At 49.7% G+C, this 20,234-nt stretch overlaps 1 long non-coding RNA gene across 1 annotated transcript; it reads left to right on the forward strand.

Moving 5' to 3' along the window:
* The first annotated feature begins 1,030 nt into the window (after positions 1–1,030).
* Positions 1,031–17,321, forward strand: LOC106727973. Its single transcript, XR_001364206.1, has 3 exons — positions 1,031–1,042; positions 15,463–15,465; positions 17,283–17,321. It is a non-coding gene; the product is annotated as an uncharacterized LOC106727973 (long non-coding RNA).
* Positions 17,322–20,234: the final 2,913 nt, after the last annotated feature.

Consider the following 20,234-nt stretch of genomic DNA (forward strand, 5'->3'; position numbering starts at 1 on the left):
AAGGCTTAACTGGCTGGGGGAGATGATGGCAAAGGCCTTTTGTTTGTGTTCTGCTGTTCTCCCAGCTTGGTCCTTCCTTCTTTACTGAATCACAAGTGACTCCTGTGTGCCTACTGGGAGTTCATTCGGAAGGGAGCATGCTACATGGAAAGTGGTGTGAGAAAGAAAAACATTACTCGAAGGGCCCACTGCAGGGTAACCGTCACGGGGAGGAGGGTTTTGGCTTTAGGAACACACTAGGGCACGGATGGCTGGTCTCAATGAAAAGAGCCACCACACCTGACATGTGAAGGGTAGTATTTCAGACATTACTGTCAGCTGGTCAACACAACAGAACGTTTTGAGGGGTCTGGCTGTGCCAGGGACCAGTTCCACTTCTAGAGCAGGAGATGACATTGTCTTCAGAATGTGTCTCTCTCCCTGGTCCTGCTGTGGGCAGCTGAGAGCTGGCTGGATGAGGACCAGGAACCACAGGTGTTTTGATGTCTGTCCTCAACCTGTGCTCTGGCCTCTGCAGCATGGTGTAGCCAAAAGGAAGAAGTAACCCAAGTGTTCTTTGATAGATGAATGAACAAAATGTGGTCTATCCATATAATGGACTATTGTTTAGCCTTGAAGAGAGAGGACATTCTGCAATATGCTATGCCATGGATGGACCTTGAGGACATTATGCTAAGCCAGTCACAACAGGACAGGTACTGTAAGTATGAGTCCACCAGTAGGAAGGATGTAGCACAGTCAAACTCATAGAAACAGAGAGTAGAATGATGGTTGCCAGGTGCTGGGGGAGGAGAGAATGTGGAGTTATTTAATGGGGCTGGGGTTTTAGTTTTGTAAGATGAAAAGAGTTATGGAGATTAGTTGCCCAACAATGTAAATATACTTAACACTAAGGTTGAAAATGTTCAAGATGGTAAATGTTACGTTAAGTATATTTTACCACAATTAAAAATATTGAAAACCCCTAAAACAAAAATATATTCCTGGGAGGTTGAGCTGGCTGGGAATTCTCTGCCAGTCTTTAGTCAGCGGTTCTCAACCTGTAGGTCGCAACCCCTTTGGCGGTCGAACGACCCTTTCACAGGGGTATCCTAAGACCATCCTGCATATCAGATATTTACATTACGATTCATAACAGTAGCAACATTACAGTTATGAAGTAGCAACGAAAATAATTTTATGGTTGGGTCACAACATGAGGAACTGTATTTAAAGGGCCAGAAGGTTGAGAACCACTGCTTTAGATTAATAACCCTGGCAAGTCCCATTCCAGCTCTGACCCTCTGTCACTGAGGGGGCCACTTCCTGGTTCCCTGGCAATGGCTCTTCTAGTCCCCTCATTGCCCAAGATGTTAGAGCATTAGTTCCAGGCAAAAACAATCTGTGCCAGGACATGGCCCACTCAACAACCATTCCTACCCTCTCCTTCTGGATAACAGGTCCCAGTTTTGTTCCACTTTTTGGCAGGCAGCAATGTGCCCAGACCCAGAGAATGAACCTTGAGGCTCCCTAGATCAGTCATGGTAATTCACTTTGTCTTTATCAGTGATTGGTCCAGGGGTGGCCATGAGTTTATCTGACTAATGAGACATGAGCCAAGTTGCTGGGGACTTCTGGGAAAGATATTTTTCTCTAATACAAGAGGTTGCTACAGGAACAAGGCTCTTTTCCTACCCATTCTCATCTCTCTGCCTTGAATGTGCTTATGTGGTACTTCAGCAGCCCTTTTGTGACCAGGAGTAGCAGAACTGGAAATGTTTTCTGAAGGACAGAAAGTCTATAACATCCTGGAGATGATAAAGCATGAAGACAGAAGTCTGTGTTTTTGATGACGTGGTTGAACCATTGTAACAAATCTAGCAATGTTAACTCCTGGGCTTCTTGTATTTGTGAGAAGGGATGTCTTTATTGCTGTTGCTGCTGTATTCTGAGCCCAGTGGAATGGAGTAGGACCCACTGCCAAGCTCCCTTTGTCCTCACTCCACGTCAGCTTGGAGGCAATTCCTTGGCCTCTTCCAATGGTGCTTGGAAGAAAACATCTCCAGTTCTGTTATTCTTTCATCTTCTTTCTCTCTTCCCAATCCCAGGTCCCCTTTCACCAATATTTCTCTCCATTCTTATTCTTGAAAATCATCTCTTTTTCCTTTATTGCTTGGGCATCTCATCTCAGGACATCCCCACTTCTCACTTCCTCTGATTCTCTTCGCTCCAGCTCTTTGGAAGTACCTGCCTTCCCTCAAAGGCTCAGCTGCTTCTGAGTCTGCCTGGGCGCTCTCTCCTGGCATCATTCTGCCTGACTGGTTCCCACTTCTCATCAGAGGCATGGCCCTGGGGATATTCTGTGCCCCTTGAGGTAACTGGACTGTGACCTCCTGAGACCTGGGGCCCTGGGTACCCAGTTAGCATTCAATTGCACTTAAATAGCATACTTGCTATCCTTCATCAAGTCACTGGCTGTCAAGGCCTCTTCCAAGCACATTGTGGACCTTACAACAGCCCCTGGGTGGCTTCTGGCTTCTGAGGTCAGGGAAGAGCCCATTGCTTTGTCAGGCGGCCTAATTAGTGTCTTCATTCTTTTTGTAACAGAGTGAGCAAAAGACTCTGAACTAAGATGTAGATGGAGAGCCCATTGCTTTGTCAGGCCTAATTAGTGTCTTCATTCTTTTTGTGACAGAGTGAGCAAAAGACTCTGAACTAAGATGTAGATGTGCCACCAAAGGGATTTAAAACAAAGTCCCTTTTTATTTTTCTATTCAAGATATTATGAAATGAGGTAATATTCCTCCTGATTCATTAGCCCTTTCCCAAAGTCTGATTAGTAGAGGGGGATGAGGAAAAAGAGATTTTTGTCTACGGGAAGCTCTGTGGGCACAACCTGGCCTTCCTGGGGGTGGGCCATGAGATCTGAGGTGACTGGCAGTGGTGACACCCAATCACAGCTTTTTCTTGTTCATTTGGGACCCTAGAAGGAAAATTTCATTTGTTTTCTAATAGCAACATAGCAAGCACACAATTTTTTCTTGCTAAAGAGCAAGATAAAGGAATTATGCAAAATATTTTATGATTTAATTTCCTTCCCAGAGTGTAACAAGGATAAATGATGTTCTGGAGCAAAACGTCCAGGCTTTGGATACCATGATGGGGAACTTTGAAGATGTTCTTAAGGTCCTGCCTTCTCAGAAGGAAACAGAAATGTCACATGCCAAAAAGCCACCGACCCTGAGATGCAGGATTTTTCAAGTGTCTCCTGGCACCAGTAGAGACTATTACCCATTTTACAGATGAGAAAACTAAGGCCCAACGAGGTTAATTGGTTTGCCCAAGGTCACACATCTGGTAAATTGTGGAGCTGAGTTTCAAACTCAGTCTGTCTCTGGAGTCTATGCTATTCTGCCTCATAACAAAAGAAACGAGGGAATGATCCCAGTTCATGCCTTCTTATACAGGACCATTTTGGCTCACAAACTCATAGCAATGCCAAAATAAAGCACATGTCTTCCATAATCAGGGAGGCAGCCCATCCATTCAGTCAGAAGCTCAGCACGATCTCCTTGGAGTTGCACTACCACAGCCCCAGGGCCTGGCAGGAGACTTTGTGGCATGTCTTAGCATGTATGGACTGGGGTGGAGACAAGAAGAAGTGGTTTTGGGTATCTGTGGATGAGAGAGGTTGTATAACCCTGCATCCTCATCACCCTGGTATTGTAAACACACCTCGCCTCTGACCTCTTTCCTTCCAGGCCTTTGTCATGATGAGCCCAGTTCATGGTCTCCTGTAGGATTCTTGACCTGTGTCCCCTGCAGGCAGTGACTCAGAAAGCCCTGGACCCCTTCCTGGATCACTCTCCTGCCTTCATCTGGAGAGCAAATATCTTCTAAGGATATCTTTATGTTACCGACATTGGCCTCAGTCCCCATTGAGCAGTTACAGAGTGTGAGTCAACGTGAAGGGGTGAACTAGCACCTTCAATGGGGCAGGGAGGGTGCTTTGCTTAGAAAGAATCCAGGGATATCCTGGCGTGGAGGAAGGTGCAAGGGCTGTGAGAGGAACCTTTGTCTGTATCATGGTTCTGCTTTGGGAAGATTCCTTAAGCTCTCTGAACCTTATTTCCAACCTCCCTTGCAGAGCATGTGACTGAGCTCCAGCCAATGAAATGAGGCAGAATTAATGTGTGCCATTTCTATACGTGGCCCATAAGATCCTCTTTTCTAATCCTTCACTTCTGTTTACACTCCATCTGAGAGAATTTTATCCTATGGCCATAACCAATTTCAAACAGGATGGCACATGTAGTGTCCCTAAAGAAGAGACAATAGATCTTGGTGGATAGTTAGCAGGCTTCATTATATAATCTTAAGAGAAATGGGCATGCACTGGCCATTCTCCTTCCTCCCCCCCATTGGCTAAGAGGCAGATGCAATGGCAGGGGCTGAAGTAGCCACTTTGGACCCAGAGAGGGAAGCTGCCCTCCTAGCCCTGGGATGGCTTCTCTGGATTAAGCGAGAAATAAATGTGATTCCAATCTGGTGAGGCCATTGTGTTTTGGGTCTCTTTGTTATAGCAGCTCAGACTGTCCCTTAACAGATATACTCATGCTACCGATGAACTAGTTTCCTGGCATACGATTTAGGTGTCTTTAACTCTCTTATACATTAATTTGGTCTTCCTATTCAGGACACACCTCAGAAATAGAAGGATACTCTCCATCATCAACATGAATGAAGTCTCAACCTCATACCGGTCCTCTTCATGATTTCTCCCAGAGAGCCCAGCAGCTCCTCACCCAATGGCATTCCTGGTTGCCTGCATCAACCTCGATGTCCAATAACAATCTCTAACTCTGATCATGAGAACAAGGGCATTTGAGAGAACAGAGCGTTAGACGGAAGGAAACTACAGAACAAGTCCCATGTGCTTAGAGTCTAAGAAATAAAAGCAAGGCATAGAAACTGTAACGAGAGACTAACACATCAGATTTTTTTCCCCCCAATTTTTTTTCGTTACATGACCCACACCTGGTATTGATCCAATAAAATTCAAACGCCAAACAACTCATGCAAAAATCTCATCACAGTCCCCGGAAAATGCCAGACATGTGCATATAGTTAGACTTTGCGATTCTCTGAAGAAAGAAAACCAGCTTAAATATTTTAATTGGACTCACATGTCTCTTGCGGCCCTGAACATGTGCTTTCAGGATGCGGCTTGATTTAATGCTCACATCAGGGATGTAGTTCATTTTCCAGAATAAATGGTTCTTTTTAGCCAAGAAACATATCCATGGGTTCTCGTAGGGTTTTTCCTCCCCCCTGTGATTGCACTTTAGCAAAAATACTTAAGAATCAGAGCTGAGTGCAGTACCTTAGACTCACAGAGGTGGATGGACCCGAGGAATCACATGGGACCGCTCTGTTACTTTACAGATGCGTGAATTGGCCCAGAGAGGCCGAGACCCGCGTGGAAGCAGCTGGTCAGGGCGAGCAGCGGGATTAGCACATGTGCTTTGATTTCCTCGGCCTGTTGGAGGAGAATCTGACTTCTCCGTTTACGAGCTTGTGTTTATTTTCCACTCTGCTCTTGCGTTAAAGATCTCTGAGCACAAAGGCGACCATAACTAAATGGTTGCGAGGCGCATATGACTTCCATCTGGCGGGGTGGGTCTTTCAAAAATGGGCTTCAGAGTTTCTTCTTCTTTTTTATTTCAACTTTGATGAAAATCTGCCCCACGTTCAGCCCTGTAAGAACTCTGCCCTGCCCCTGGTTCACCTGGGCCTGCCGGGGGGAGTGGGGCCAGGGAGATGAGGCCCACGGCAGGACACGGGGCTGGTGTACAGCATCTTGGCTGAATGAAAGGTAGCAGCCATTTACCTTTGACTGAATGAGAGATGGCAGCCGTTCGCCTTTGAGTAAGAATTCCGGTTCTCATGCCCCATGCCTGGGGGAGTTTGCATTTGAGGCTGGATTTCTCCTGGTGGGGTAAAGGGTTTGATTCCTGGTATCAGGTTCAGGGATCGGGAAGCGGATGGTGGGAAGGGCGCCTGGGAACTCCGCAGGGTTCTCCTCATCATATGTCCATGTTTCCTGTGTTAGCCTATGAATACGGCCAGGGGGTGCCTTTCTCCAACAACCTGGGAAGATCAGGGAAGAGGGTGGCAGATGAACCGAGAGTCATGAGCCACCCTGAGCTGTAAATCCATCTGCTTTCCTACGTCTTAAAATTTGGAGTAAGAACAGTCACCCCCTTTCTGTTCCAGACCATCAGCTCTGCCCGGTCCCAGCTGGCCTCCTTGCAGATCTGTGCCTCCCATGGGTGATGGAAGCTGAGTGAAGGAATGGTGATGGTTTTGTTCCCCCCTGCCCCCCCCGCCCCCGCATTAGAAAAGCTGCTTGTCATGGGGCGACACTCACGCTGCCTCTGTTTCAGTGTGTATGACCCTGCACACCGGGTTGAAAGGGAAATTCTTTGGAATGGTTACTGGTTCTTATCTAGACAAGACAGTCTTGATTTTGAATTAAACGGGATCTCCTTCTCCTCCTTGCCTTCTGTCCCTGCTCAGTTGATCCTGTATTCCTAGAGGCCACAGGGGGCCCTGGCTGCAGGCTGCTCTCCTGAGAGCACTTCTGGGGACTCCAGAGAGGGTCTGAGGCCCCTTGAGACTCAGCCAGTATCAGCCGACTACACGGTGCTCAGCTTCGTTTTTTTCTTAATTGGCTCTAATTACTCTGTCATCATAAATGTACTGACATCAAAAGCCTTCAAGTTCCTTTAAGCAGCTGGCAGTAATCGGCCTCATTAGTTTTGTCGATTCTCATTTTTTGAAAAAAGCTGGTTTGGTTTAGACATGACGCTCTGTTCAGTGCTGGTTCCCGCATCTCCCTGTGTCCCAGGTCTGCAGTGAGAATGTGGCCAAGCGCCTGGGAGCTTGTCAACACCCCTGGTGCCTCTCACCTCCTCGGAGTCTGGGGTGGGGAAGGTGCTTCTTCCTGGGAGAGGCTGGGAGACCTTTGTCTGAGGTCACAGAGCATGAAGACAGGACATGGGATATCACCCAGGTCTGCCTGGCTCATCTTGGCTCCCTGGGCCTTGGGAGAGAGTCAAGGTCCCCACCAAGATAACCACTTAAATATTTAATCTTGGGTATCCTCTCCACACACATTTTGCAACTGGGATTCCAAGCTGTCTAGTATCTCCCTGTCACCTGGGCTCTAGGAATTTGACCAAACTTTGTCAAACGTATCCTCCTCTTTATGTAGCCTTTGGTAATGGGGGCAGAGGGGCACCTGTGAAGTTCAGGGGCTAACCGGCTGTGATGCCTCCTTGGAGTTTGCCGCCCCTGGTTCAGACATCTGCTCCCTGTTGGGGTCCCTGTGTGGCTGTTTTCATTTGCCGCCTTGAAAGTGACACAGAGTCCCGGAAGAGAGAGGCCTTCCAAGTCAGAGGGACCTGCTTATATGCCAGACGCTGCCACTCTTTGTCCTGTGTGGGCTTGGGAAAGTGACTGTCTCACTGTGCCTCAGTTTTCTTATCAACAAAATGGGGGTAATTATGCCAACCTCCTAGGGATGTTGAGATAATGAAATGAGGTAACGCATATGAATTGCCCAGTTCCTCCTTGGCATGGGGCAGGCCTCCCTTTCCATCTTACCTGGATGGACCTTCAAGGCAGGGGGCTCAGGAAACGGTTGCTATAGGCCCATCCTTGGGCCAGCATCTCCCAGCTCGTTGCTGGGACTGGAGAGGGATGGATGCTTTCCCAGGTGGCCAGACAGGGTTTTTCTAGGTAAACAGATGCCACTTTGCCCCTCTGCAGCCTTCCTGCTTTGCAACGAGATGCTCACAGATCAGTGGATCCGTGTTCTATCTATTCAAGGAAGAAAAACTCTGGGCTGGTGGTGGGTTGGGGTGGGGAGTGTCTCTTCCAGGGTCCACCCCCTTGGAACTGCCTCCCCCTGACAGCCCTCCCCACCGCCCTCCTGCCTGCAGCGGCTTAGCCCTGTAGCTGACAGCACTGATTACTGCCTGGGAGTGATAATATAATTCAGTCCCCCTCAAGGAGAGATGCTATCAGAGAGGCTTTCTTAAGAGGAAAAATATGTAATATACTGGTTGAAAAGGGCTATCTTTCCTCCTGGAAGAACAGTTATTAATCTCTTCCTAGTACATTTTCATATCATTTTGGACATTTATTTCCAGGCTGTGATATTATAAAACCAGGCGTTTGTGTCAGTTTTGATGCGGGTGTAACACACTGGAACATGAAAAGGCATAATTACCGCTGTGGCCATTGGAATTGCTAACGAGATCTTGACATTTTCAAATCGGACCCATTTCTCAGTGATCCAGAAGTGAGCCCTGCAACTGTGCGGGCTGCATGTCAATGAGGCAGCTCACAGCCCAGGGGAGAGGGGGAGGAAGGGGTGGGGGCCCTGCTTAGATTGTATGAGCTGAACCCCATTGCCTGGAACTTAGGAGTGAAAACCGTGGAGGAAGCAGCCTTCTGCCTCAGAGCTGCCTTCTCCCACCTCAGAGAGAGGTTTGTCTTGGGCTCTTGGGCCTTTATTTTCTGACTTTGGGTTGTCCACTCAAGAAATCTTTATTGGAGATTTACTATGTGTCTGGCCCTGGGGAGAGAGCAATGAACCAGGTGGAATTCATTCTCCCTCAAATTGTTGAGAGCTCCCCCCATAGGCCTCCACCCTCCCCCACCCTCATTCTCAAGTGCTGGGAGCAGCAGCAGCTGGAATTCCTTAGAGGTGCAAATTCTCAGGCTGCCCTCCAGACCTACTGAGTCAGGGAGTCTTGGGTGGGGGCGGGGGGTGCCCAGTGATCTGTGTGACACAGCCCTCAGGTGATTCTGATGTACCTCACAGTGAGGGGACCACCCTTCCACCTTCCTCTGCACATCCAGGAGACCCCAAAGCCCACCTCTGTGTGATGAGATTCCAGTGGAGGAACCTGGGGTGGCTGCTGCGGCTGAGCTGCCTGGGTCAGACATCTCTGCTACATTAAGTCTTGGCCCCTTCCCCTCCCTCCCGCTGCCCCCACCCCTGAAAACTGGGGCACTCGAGGCCTTATTGGCCTCTGTGAAGCTCTGGGAATGGAGCGGGAGCACGTGAAACCATTGGCAGCCAGACCCTCACAGAGTGCGGGCTGTCAGCTAGGCCACCCCTGGAATGGGGGCTGGGAGTGGGGGCGAGGAGGCCTGGAATTGGCGGTTGGGGAAACAGAGCAGGCCCGGGGGACGGGTCAGAGAAGAGGCAGATGCTTGCAGCAAGGTCAAATGAATGTTCTTTCTGCCTCCCTAGAGCCCAATAATCCTCCTGTATACTCTTGAAAAATGGCACTGATATTGGAGAAAATGAACCTGGCAGTCACGCTGGGCTCCTCTCTCTCATGAGCCCCGTCTCAGTGGTTCCTGATAGAACGTTCCTTACCCTTTCCTCAGTCCCCACCATCCCTGCCTTTCTCACCTGGACCACTCCCACACCTCCCAGAATGCCACCCAACACAACAAGGCTGGCTGCAGGGCCGGGGAATGAGTAAGCAGTAAAGAAGCGGAGGCTGTGACCTGCATTAGGAGGTGGTTGGCAGGGCAGGTGAGACGAGAGGTGGGGTCCCAGCTGAACAGCAGGAGGGGGCCAGAGGGTGGAACTGGCCAGACCTAGACCCCTCTTTTTGTTGACAGAGGTGATCAGAGCAAGTGGCAGGTGGGCAGGAGAGCAGGGGTAGATTGGATGAGAGAAGAGCCAGACAGCCTTGTCGCTGGCGATAGCTGTGCTTCCCAGGATGCTGAGAGCTTCGGGACCACCTTGGGGGATAGCCAACTGGAAGTGCCCGGAACCCATAGCAAGAGACCTTCAGGAGACCTCAGTGATGTGGAGGTCAAGCCTTTCAGTGGCCAACTGTGTCCAAAAGAGCATGGAGCTTGTTCAAGGCCACAGAGTCTGGCCTGGAGCCCACACCTACTAGCTCCTGGTCAGCACCCTCTCTCCTGACCCACTGGGACCTGTGTTGGTAGCAGTCAGGATTCCTCTGTAACAAAATCCAGCTGTGTCTCAGCAGGGGCCGCAGCTGCACCTTCCCAGCCTAACTCTGAGGGTGCAGTTGGATAGGTAGGACTTCTCAAACTCCCCAGAGGTGCTTAGAAAAGAGTTCTGGTTAAGTCAGTGATGGCAGAACCATGGGGCATGTTGCTACACAGACGTCAGGAAGGACACTCATGAAAAGTTTTCGAATAGTTTATAATGACCTGGGGGAATCTCTGGATGTATGCTGGGGAAAAGAATCAAAACATGCAGTCACAGTCACAGAATGAACTTGACTAGGTACAAGCCCAGATGAAAGACAGGAAGTATTCTGAAGCCGTGGTTCTCAAACTGAGTGTGCCTCAGAATCCCCCGGAGGATTGAGCGTCACCCCAGGGTCCCTGCGTTGCTGGGACAGATGTGGGCCCAAGAGTCTGCATTTCCCACAAGCCACAGGCCATGCTGAGGCTGCTGGTCTGCGGACCACCCTCTGAGACCACTGTGCCGAAGGTGAGTGGCTTCTTTTGGTATTCGGTTTGTGCCTAATTGCTGTCTCCTTTGTTATATTCTCTGAATGTTTCAAATGCTCTACGGTGGATGTATATTAGATGTGTAATTGGAAACAAAACAATTAATAAGGGAAAATAAGATGAGAATTCTCCTGAGGATGGGAATGGGGATGTTTCTCCGGAGTCAGAAGCATTAATGGCGCCGGCCGGCCGAGGCGCAGGTGTTTGGGGAAGGTCTCCCTGAGCCCCTCTCCTTCCATCTTGCCTGGGATACGTGGACCAAACTCCACTCCCAGAGCCTGTGATGCGATGCCCAGCCCTGGAAGCTGTTGGTTTTTGTTTGGGGCCAGTGCTGAGAATCACCTGGCTCCTGGGAGGGGCCAATTCAGGGAGTCATCAGTCTCCTCTGGCCAGGCTGCCCCTGGTGGCTGAGCAGACCTACAGCTGCGGACAGAGGGCTCCTGAGCCCTCAGGGCCACGAGAAGCAATGCAGGCCGTCCCACTGCAGGGTCACACCTGCCGTGAGGAATCAGTCTCAGAAGCTGAAGCAGCCCCAGGCTCAAACATTGCGGACACAATTCCAGCCCCTCCTCAGGAGCTAACATGAGTCCCTCCACAAACCTCGCCCCAGCCCCCTTATCTTCCTGCCCAGCCCCTTCTCCACTTTTCCCTGCCATTCTTCTCTAGCTACTGTTCTCTGGCCTTAGTTCTGTTTCTGCTACACACTAACTTTGCCTCCTGCTCCCACACCCTACCCGAGGCCTTTGCATATGCTCTTTCCTCCCCCAGGAAACGTCTGCCCTCAGATCTTTGCCCAGTTTCCTCCTCACCGCTCAGGCTTCAACACATCTACCCTTGCCCCATCACTCTCTAGTATGCTATTCCGTTTATTCTTCATAGCCCTTGATGTGATTTGAAATGATATTTGTATTTATTTATGTTTGTTTCCCTCTGTTTAGATAAAAACATTTCCAATGGCATTCAGTCTGTCCTGTTTACTGGGAATCCCAGCATCTAGGCTGGCCCCTGGTGCAGAGAAAGCTCTCAATAAATGGCTGTTGAATCAGTTAATCCCTTGCCTCCTTCCACTCCTCATGACGGAGCCACTGCCACCCCCATTGCCCCTTGCATCTCACTGCAGGCTTGACCTGCCTGAAACTGACCAGTGGTAGCCATGAGTAGGCAGGGAGCAAGCTGGAAAGGGTTGCAGACATCTGGGGTGTTCGCGTCTATGGTGCTATCCCCAGTGGCATATTAGTGAGTTTAGCTCTTCTTGCAAGACAAGGGGAAAGGAGGAGTGAGAGTCTTCATATGCCTGAGGCAACAGAGGGACTAGTAAGAGTGTTTTTGCAGGAAATGAGCAAGGAAAGGCAACTGAGCTAAAATTTCTCCAGGGCCAACCTGCTGAAGACCTCAGAGGTGAGGGAATCAGAGAGACGTGACTGCCAGGATGAGACCGGGACCGACTATGGGCCAAAACAGTCCAGATAGCAACTGGTTGGTGTAACCAGAGGGGTCTATAAGCAGGTGCCATGAGGTAGGCCCCTATTGAGGTCTGGGTGGTGTCTTTCTGAGATTGACGCTTTAAGGCAGGTGGCCAGAGCGAAAGTGTAGCGTTGAGAAGTAGGATCTAAGGTTGCCAAGTTCTTGGAACCTAGGGAAATGGAGCTCATCAGCACAGGTAACGTGGGGTCCTCAAACCAAGTGCAGAAGTAGAAGAGGAATGCTGGGCTTCCTGGCCAGGGGTAACTTCCCATTCAGCAGTGGACTGTGATCATGCGGAGGCAGAAACAGACGTGTTCCTGAGGGGCAGCGCAGCAGGTCGCACGGAAACCCTTACATGTTAGACGGTGGGCCCAAGGGAATGAGGGATTCTCGGGAGCCCACCCAGCTCCCGGAAAGATGATTTCCTGAAGAAAGTGCTGGTCCTGGTGGTCCATGGAGCCCAAGGGGAAGATGCTGCAAAGAAGGTGTGGGGGACCAGAATCCACACAGAGACTTTGGCTGGAAGACTTGGCTGTTCCTGATGGAGAAGTGCTTGGTACTTAATTGCACCTGTGTGTCTTGTGGGTTACCTGGTGGTTTCATATCAGCCCAGTGACTTCTTTAGGAACCTGCATCCTAGGCTGTGCTGAGTGCCCCTCCCTTCTTTTCGCTTTCTAGCCCCTCTTTGCAGAACTGACCAGAGAGAGACATGATCTGTGTGTGGCTGTGCCCCTAGACTGTGGATTCCTTTAGGGTGCCATGGAGCTTGGTACATGGTAGGTGCTCAACGGATGTTGGTTGAAAGGAATTGCCTACCATTCACACTTGAAATTCTCTTAGTTCTTCTCAATTAAGTCTTTCCCCCCTCTTCCTTAAAGTTCCAGATTAAAGATGAAATACCTAAATCCTGATGGGCACAAACTACTCCCCCCCCCCACCTCCCCATCCCCGGATACAATTTTGATGGAGTCCCCCTGCCCCCACCCCACACACGCCAGCACAACTGGCATGGCCATCCACATCACACGCACAACTGCTCCTGCACCACATCCCACTTTCGGAGTTGTGCTAAATGGTTACAGGAAGTGGAGGGCGGGTGTGTACATAATGATCTGCAGGGATCTGGACACGAGACCCAAACTGTGTTCTTTTGGAGAAATCTATAGGCCATGGACTTTGCAAATTTGGTCATGTTTGCAGCAAAGAAATCAAAACCAGTTCTTCCTTCCCTTTGCTGGGGCGTGCTGGAGAAAACAGCGGGTCAGCCAACAGCCAATCCATCAGGACGGGTTTGCTACGTCCCAGATGTGGTTGTGGTCACGGAGGCCACATGCTTTGGCAATACAGCCCATAATGCTCATGGCTGCCATGAATCTGCTCTGCTGGGCCCTCATGCTGGGTGCTTTCCTAAAAGTGTCTCCATTTATCATGCCATTTTGTATTAAATGCTTACTCTCATTTCATCCTCCCAACAGCACTGGGCATAATGACTCCCATTTATAGGTCTGATCACACGATTCCCCTAAAATCAGCCTGCTGCTGAGTAAGAGAATCAGGGTAGGATCCCATGGGTCTATCCCCAATGCTGGGCTGCTGCTCTGTCCTGCACCAGGAGTGAGCACCTTCCCATGCTCTGGGACGGTGGCGGTGACTGGGAGGAAAACCTCAGAGGGGCCTGGCCTCGGTGGACATGGTCGAGTTGGCATCATTTGTCGGGGGAAGTGAGGAAGAACAGGTATATTTGGAAAGCAAACTCTGACAAGTTCCAAAGACAAAGTGAACACACAAGGAACATGCTTTTGGGCATGGTCCTTTGCCAAAGCAATTCCTAAGTATGGAGAGCAGTAGTGAAGGGTCCTGGGTCCTGACATTGGTGGCTCCGAGAGGTGTCGTATGGGGATAGGTCAAGGCAGGCCCATGTAACACCCTTGGCCTAGGAGACAAGGTAAAAAGAGCTACAGTGGAGGTCACCTAGGAATTGCTACAACTCCTGGTGGGTCAAAGACAAAAAGGTGAGTGCCCTGATTGTTCCTCCATCCCTTCCTTTTTCTGTCTCTCTTTTCCTTTCTTCTGCTTATCTCTGTTAACCTCTGTCTCACTCTCACCCGACCTCTTTCCCTTTGATTATCCATCCATTTATCCATCCATCCATCCATCCCTCCCTTCCTCCACCCTTCCTTCCTCCCTTCCTTCCTTCCTTCCTTCCTTCCTTCCTTCCTTCCTTCCTTCCTTCCTTCCTTCCTTCCTTCCTTCCTTCCTTCCTTCCTTCCTTCCTTCCTTCCTTCCTTCCTTCCTTCCTTCCTTCCTTCCTTCCTTCCTTCCTTCCTTCCTTCCTTCCTTCCTTCCTTCCTTCCTTCCTTCCTTCCTTCCTTCCTTCCTTCCTTCCTTCCCTTCCTTCTTTCCTTCCTTCCTTCCTTCCTTCCTTCCTTCCTTCCTTCCTTCCTATCCAGTCACTGCTGGCTGTTACAGAGATATTTAGGGTAGACACAAACCTCACCAAGGTCCGAGCGTTTCCAAGGCTGGCTTTGGCCAGTATCATTGTCCAAGCCTCAGAGCTGATCTGCTGAGTCAGGGCCTCCGTGTCCTCATCTGTAAGATGGTGGAGTTGGACCAGAGGCCCCCTATGGCCCATTTGAGCTTGAATGTCCTACTGGTCTACGAGTCTTTGACTTGGAGCCAGGAAACCTCCTGGATGATGGCCCCCCAGGAGATTCTAGGTTTCCTTTCCAGCTTGTGAACCTGTTTGGCAGCCACAGCTGGGCCTCCGGGGCAGCAGGGAAGCCAGGAGCCAAGAAGCTGCCTCGTGTGAGTGAGAGATTTGCTCAGAGGATGATTTGTGAGGGCAGAGCCGAGGGCGGCAGGGCTCGGGTTTCCCGGGGCTGCGGGCGAACTCTGACATCTGCTATTTTTCACTCCAGTGAGACTGATTTGCTCCAGATAGGCCCCTGCAGACTGTTTTCAGCTGCGCTGGGAAGTGTGGCGGCCGGCGTTTCATCTCAGAGACCTCTAAGGGAGACCAGAACACATGTTAACTGCTTGAGCTCAGAGGCCAGTCTCGTCTACAACAGGGCCCCAAATTCCACATGATCCCTTCTGAGCAGACAGACTTTTATTCCCCGAGGTGTTACCCTCACTTCAAAGAAACGCCAGCCCTAGATCTGAAGGAGGCTGCCTGGCTTGGCCCGCCCCCTGGGGACCAAACCCCGTTATTTTCTGAGTCTTTATTTCACAGAATAGCTTGTCCCTGGCTGGGAGTAGGACACTTGGATTGGAAACATGAATCTATTGCTTCCTGGCTGAGTGATCATGGACAAATGATGGGACTTTCCAGAGCCTCAGTTTCCTCATTTGTCACTGAAGTGCCAGGTATGTTTTCAAGGTCTGATGCTCATTGTGAATATCGTTTACAGCTTTTTCAGAGATGGGTGTTGTTGAGAGCAGTGGGTGCCAGCAAGGACTTCCCTAGGAAAAGGTATCGGCAGAAAGGAATACCGCAGTGGCAGGTACCAGCAAGCCCCCGGACAGAGACGATCTCAGTCTTGCAGGACCCAGTGCAAACTCTTTTCTGCATGGGCCTAGCTATAGTGAGTGATAGACAGTATCTTGGCCCTGACCCTAGAAGGCCCAGGGAGGCAGCCAAAGGGCTTGGTGAGTGTGGGCCCCTGTAACACCTTTGGCCTGGGTGCAAAGGTAAAGATGTGGCTTCCACTCTGGGCATTCCTTCACTACCTTTACCAGATAGCTCCCCACCCCCAGTGGTAATAGCACAAAGTTGAAAACCCATAGGTTCCAATTAAATATTTAGATTTACATAGGAGTAAATGATCAAGACTGAAAATGCCGTTAGAGATCTGTGGAAGACAATGAGAAAAGAAAAGAAGTAAGAAAGAGAGACAGAGGGGAAGTATGCTGGGTCTGTGCCATGTCAGCTTAGCTAAGCTGGAACTACTAGTATGTTTCTTAAATCCCCTTCCCTGCTTAGTTCTGGGTTAGCCCAGGCCACAAGGGACTTCATACACTGTATTTGGAAGGTGGACATGGAACAGCAGCCACATTCTTTATTTATTTGGCAGGTGGGATGGAGCAGGCCCTGGGCCCATTTACAGCTCATGTGTGCTGGTCACTGGCTTTACTAATTGGCTTTGGCTCCCCTGATTCCTGGGCTCTGTGTTTATTTGGCGCTGGAAGAAAGGGCACTAGTTTCTCCTGCAGATCAGCCCCATTATAGAAGGTGGAGACTTAGAGGCAAGGAGAGACCAGTGTGAGTTCCAGTTCAAACTCACAGGCTGCAAGTTGTCTTTGTTCTTCCTTACTTCCTATCCATCTTCCTTTCCTGATCACCTGCCCTGTGGACTGCAAGGCCAAACTCACAGGCTGCAAGTTGTCTTTGTTCTTCCTTTCCTGATCACCTGCCCTGTGGACTGCAAGGCTCCTTGCCCCAGATATAGAAACATAAGGTCAAATCAACTTCTTATAACAACTTATTATACACATCTCTTGGTAGTTCTGATTCTCCAATAGAACCCTGATGGATACAGGAGGTGAAAGGAGAAGAAAATGACAGGGATGAGTATAACGATATAAGAAGACTGTGGAGCCTGAATGGTGTACAACTACGAAAAGGTGTGGGCAAGAAAAAAAAGATGGGGAGGGACAAAGGTGAGGATCAGGAGCCCAGCCAGCTCCATAGGCAAAGGCAAAGACTGCAATGAGAACCTGTGGTGGCTAGTTTTGCTGGGGATGAAAAATAGAAATTGCTTTTGACCTGAGAAGGTCATGGCTGAGACTCGTAGATTGGGCTGAGACAGCTTTTTTTTCTTCTTCTTTCTCATTTCCTCTCCCACATCCCAGCTATAACAACTTCTTTATTATACACATCTCTTGGTAGTTCTGATTCTCCAATATAACCCTGATGGATACAGGAGGTGAAAGGGGAAGAAAATGACAGGGATGAGTATAATGATATAAGAAGACTATGGAGCCAGAATGGTGTGCAACTACGAAAAGGCATGGGCAAGAGGAAAAAGACGGGGAGGGACAAAGGTGAGGATCGGGAGCCCAGCCAGCTCCATAGGCAAAGGCAAAGACTGTGCAATGAGAAGTTGTGGTGGCTAGTTTTGGTGGGGATGAAAAATTGAAATTGCTTTTGACCTGAGAAGGTCATGGCTGAGACTCGTAGATTGGGCTGAGACAGCTTTTTTTTCTTTTCTTTTTTTCTCATTTCCTCTCCCACATCCCGGACCAGTAGTGATCAACCCCAGCTGCACACTAGAATCACCGGGGGCCTTTTAAAAATGCTGATGTCCAGGCCCTTGCTAGGACAATTAAATCAAGATCTCTACAGCATGCCCCAGGCACTAATTTTTAGAAAATGCTTCCCAGTGATTCTAATCTGCAGCCAGGTTCAGAACCATTGATCTAGTGTGGCAGACACACCCTGGTGTGACCACCAATGTGTTACACCCTTATATGCTACCCTCTCTGGAGTGCAGGTGAAACCTACAACTTGCTTCTAACCAACAGCAAGTGGCAAAATAATGGGATGTCATTCTCTTGATTAAGTTATTTTGTGCGGCGAATAGGGGTGGGGACTTGTGATAAATGCTGCCGTCCCTTGTCCTTCTGAAGTATAAATCTGAGGGAGTTCTGCATGTTTCACAGAGGTCAGTGGCATAGGATCAGTCTATAAGCACAGACTGTTTTTGGCTGTGCTGAAAAGTGTGGTGCTGGCTGTGTTTCATCTCTGAGCCCTCTAAGAGACAGCGACTCACATGGTAACTGCTATACTTGGTACAGTGGTGACCTTGCTACTTAATCTTATCAGGTTTCTCTGCCTACTGATCATGCTGTTCCTGCTGTCTTTTTCTTGATCCCTGGATCACCTCCCAAATAAACTCCCTGCACCAAACTTCTTGTCTCAGGCTCTTCTTTTGAGGGGATCCAGGCTAAGATGGTACCTTTTGGAGTCCGCATGCACGACACAAGCAGAAGGAGGAGGAGGGTCTTGGAACCATTTTCTTGCAGTAGGGCCTCAACCTGAGTCACTTCATCAGGGCAAGAGGTCAGGATGGGGAGGAGAGTGTACAGAGGGGACAGCAGGGACAGTGTGGGAGATGGGCACCATATGGGACCCTGCCCTGTTCTGAAGTTGGCCATCTGCCCCCCTTCTCCACTTAGCCTCTCTCAACCTCCTTGTCCTGACAGTGTTTGCTCACACTGTGCTCTCTCAGGCTCGGAGGCCCTGAAGTGTCACTGCCATGAGGTCTGTGCTTCATGGTTAATGACACTGAGTCGGGACCTTAGTCTTGGAGTCAGCCCGGGGCTCAGGCCCTGTCTCTGCAGAAGGAGTGTGCCAGGCAAGAGAAACACTGGGCTTTGAATCTGAAAACTTAGCTCTTGATGCCAACTTTGCCATATACTAGCTGTGTGCCTTTGGGCAATGCACTTCACCTCCATGGCTTTCAGGTTCCCCACCCCCAAAATGGGGATGATGCTCACCTCATAGGGAGATTTTGAAGATTTAGTGACCATGTGATGTCAAAGTGTTTTGAAAACATTCATTTAAAGACCGGAGGGCATGTCATGGTCTCATATATGAAGTTCTCTGCACCTCATTTTCTGGATTATTTTTACAAACACCTTCAAGGGGAACAAAGTCAGATGAGAAGCTAGTTTTTAAAAATAAAGCCAAATGGGAGATAAGGAAGATTACCAACTGCTAACTCCCAGCTGAGGCTTGGACTGAGGCGTCCGAGAGAGAGTCCATGGACAGAGCCTGGTATCTCGGACCCCTGAGTGGCCCAGGATGCTGCGGTGGGAGGATATGCTGGACAGTCCCACTGTAAATTCAGTGTCAGAAACAAGGTTGCTGGCCGTGAGGGTGGGTCACTGTACAATAAGAGTGGAATCTCAAGGAAGAGCCGGAGAAAAGTCAGAGGGGTACTGAGTGGGTGCTCAGGGGAGAGCTCAGCAGAGACCCCGCCAAAGGGATTGCTGGTGGTGGTGGATCCCTTAATGGGATCGGCTCTGCTTGTCCCCAGGCTCCCAAGAGCAGAGACCTCACTGAGAGGAGCCAAGGGTTTGGGGAGTGCAACCCAGGTGTCATAGGAGGAAGACAAGGAGGAGGAAAGGGGAGGTAGCTGGAGAGGGTGGGGTCAAGTGTGAGAGTGGAGGAGAGGCATTCAGGATTGAGTCCAGGGATGGAGACCTACCTGGGTCCACCCCTTTTTAAGGGTCTTAAGAACATGTGGGTTGTAGGGCTTGCATATCCACTCCTTCCTAAGGTCATAGAAGTGACTTCTGATACTATGAGTGTCGCAGGGGAATCACCCCATGAGTCTTCCTCCTGGGCTGTTTTGGACCTTGACAAATGACCCATTTCTGTTTTTCTCCATGTGGTGGCCAGAAAAAACTGAGACGGCTCTGCCAGGATTTCTTAGGCGTTCTAGCCGTGAAAACGACGCTGTGGAATGTTGGGAGGGAGAGCCTGCTCCTGGTTTGCCAATGTGTACAGAATCCGGAGGTCACAGCTGGACATGAGCTGGATGGGAGGAGGATTACACGCCTCCGCTAGTAAATTTCTGCTCTTAGGGACCCATGTTGTCCCAGCTTTTATTGTTCCACAGGGCAGTCCTATGTACTAGTAAATAAGGCAGGTTCTTTGGGTCACAGCTGAGGAAGCTCAGCAAGGCTCCTGGAGCTTTGGGGATGCACCCCCAACCTCCCCCCCCCCCGGATATTTTCACAAAAAAGGAGGGCTCCAACCTGTTTTCCGAACTTGAGGATGAGCTCAGCACCACTCAAATCCCACATCTATGTGTTAATGGTATGGACTGGGGTCCAGGAGCCCACAGTTGGGAAAGAATGAACAAACACAGTTTTGCTGGGTTTCTTCATGGATCCATTTTATCTCCATTTTATAGACAAAACTGAGGCTCAGAGTAGTTAAGGAGCTCACTCAAGGTCACACAGCTAGTAGGCAGCATGGTTGAGGTCTAAGCCAAGTCATCTGGCTCCAAGTCCCCTTGCTAGTTTTATCCTCTTTTCCCTGGCCTCAGTTAGCCTCCCCTCCCTCCCCCTCCCCTCTCCTTCTCTGCCCTGTTTCTCCCTCCCTTCCCTCCCTTCCCTTCCTTTCCCTCCCTCCCTCCCTCCCTCCTTCCCTTCCTTCCTTCCTTCCTTCCTTCCTTCCTTCCTTCCTTCCTTCCTTCCTTCCT

Source organism: Myotis brandtii, unplaced genomic scaffold, assembly GCF_000412655.1.
Source record: "Myotis brandtii unplaced genomic scaffold, ASM41265v1 scaffold510, whole genome shotgun sequence".
In the NCBI taxonomy this organism is placed as follows: domain Eukaryota; kingdom Metazoa; phylum Chordata; class Mammalia; order Chiroptera; family Vespertilionidae; genus Myotis; species Myotis brandtii.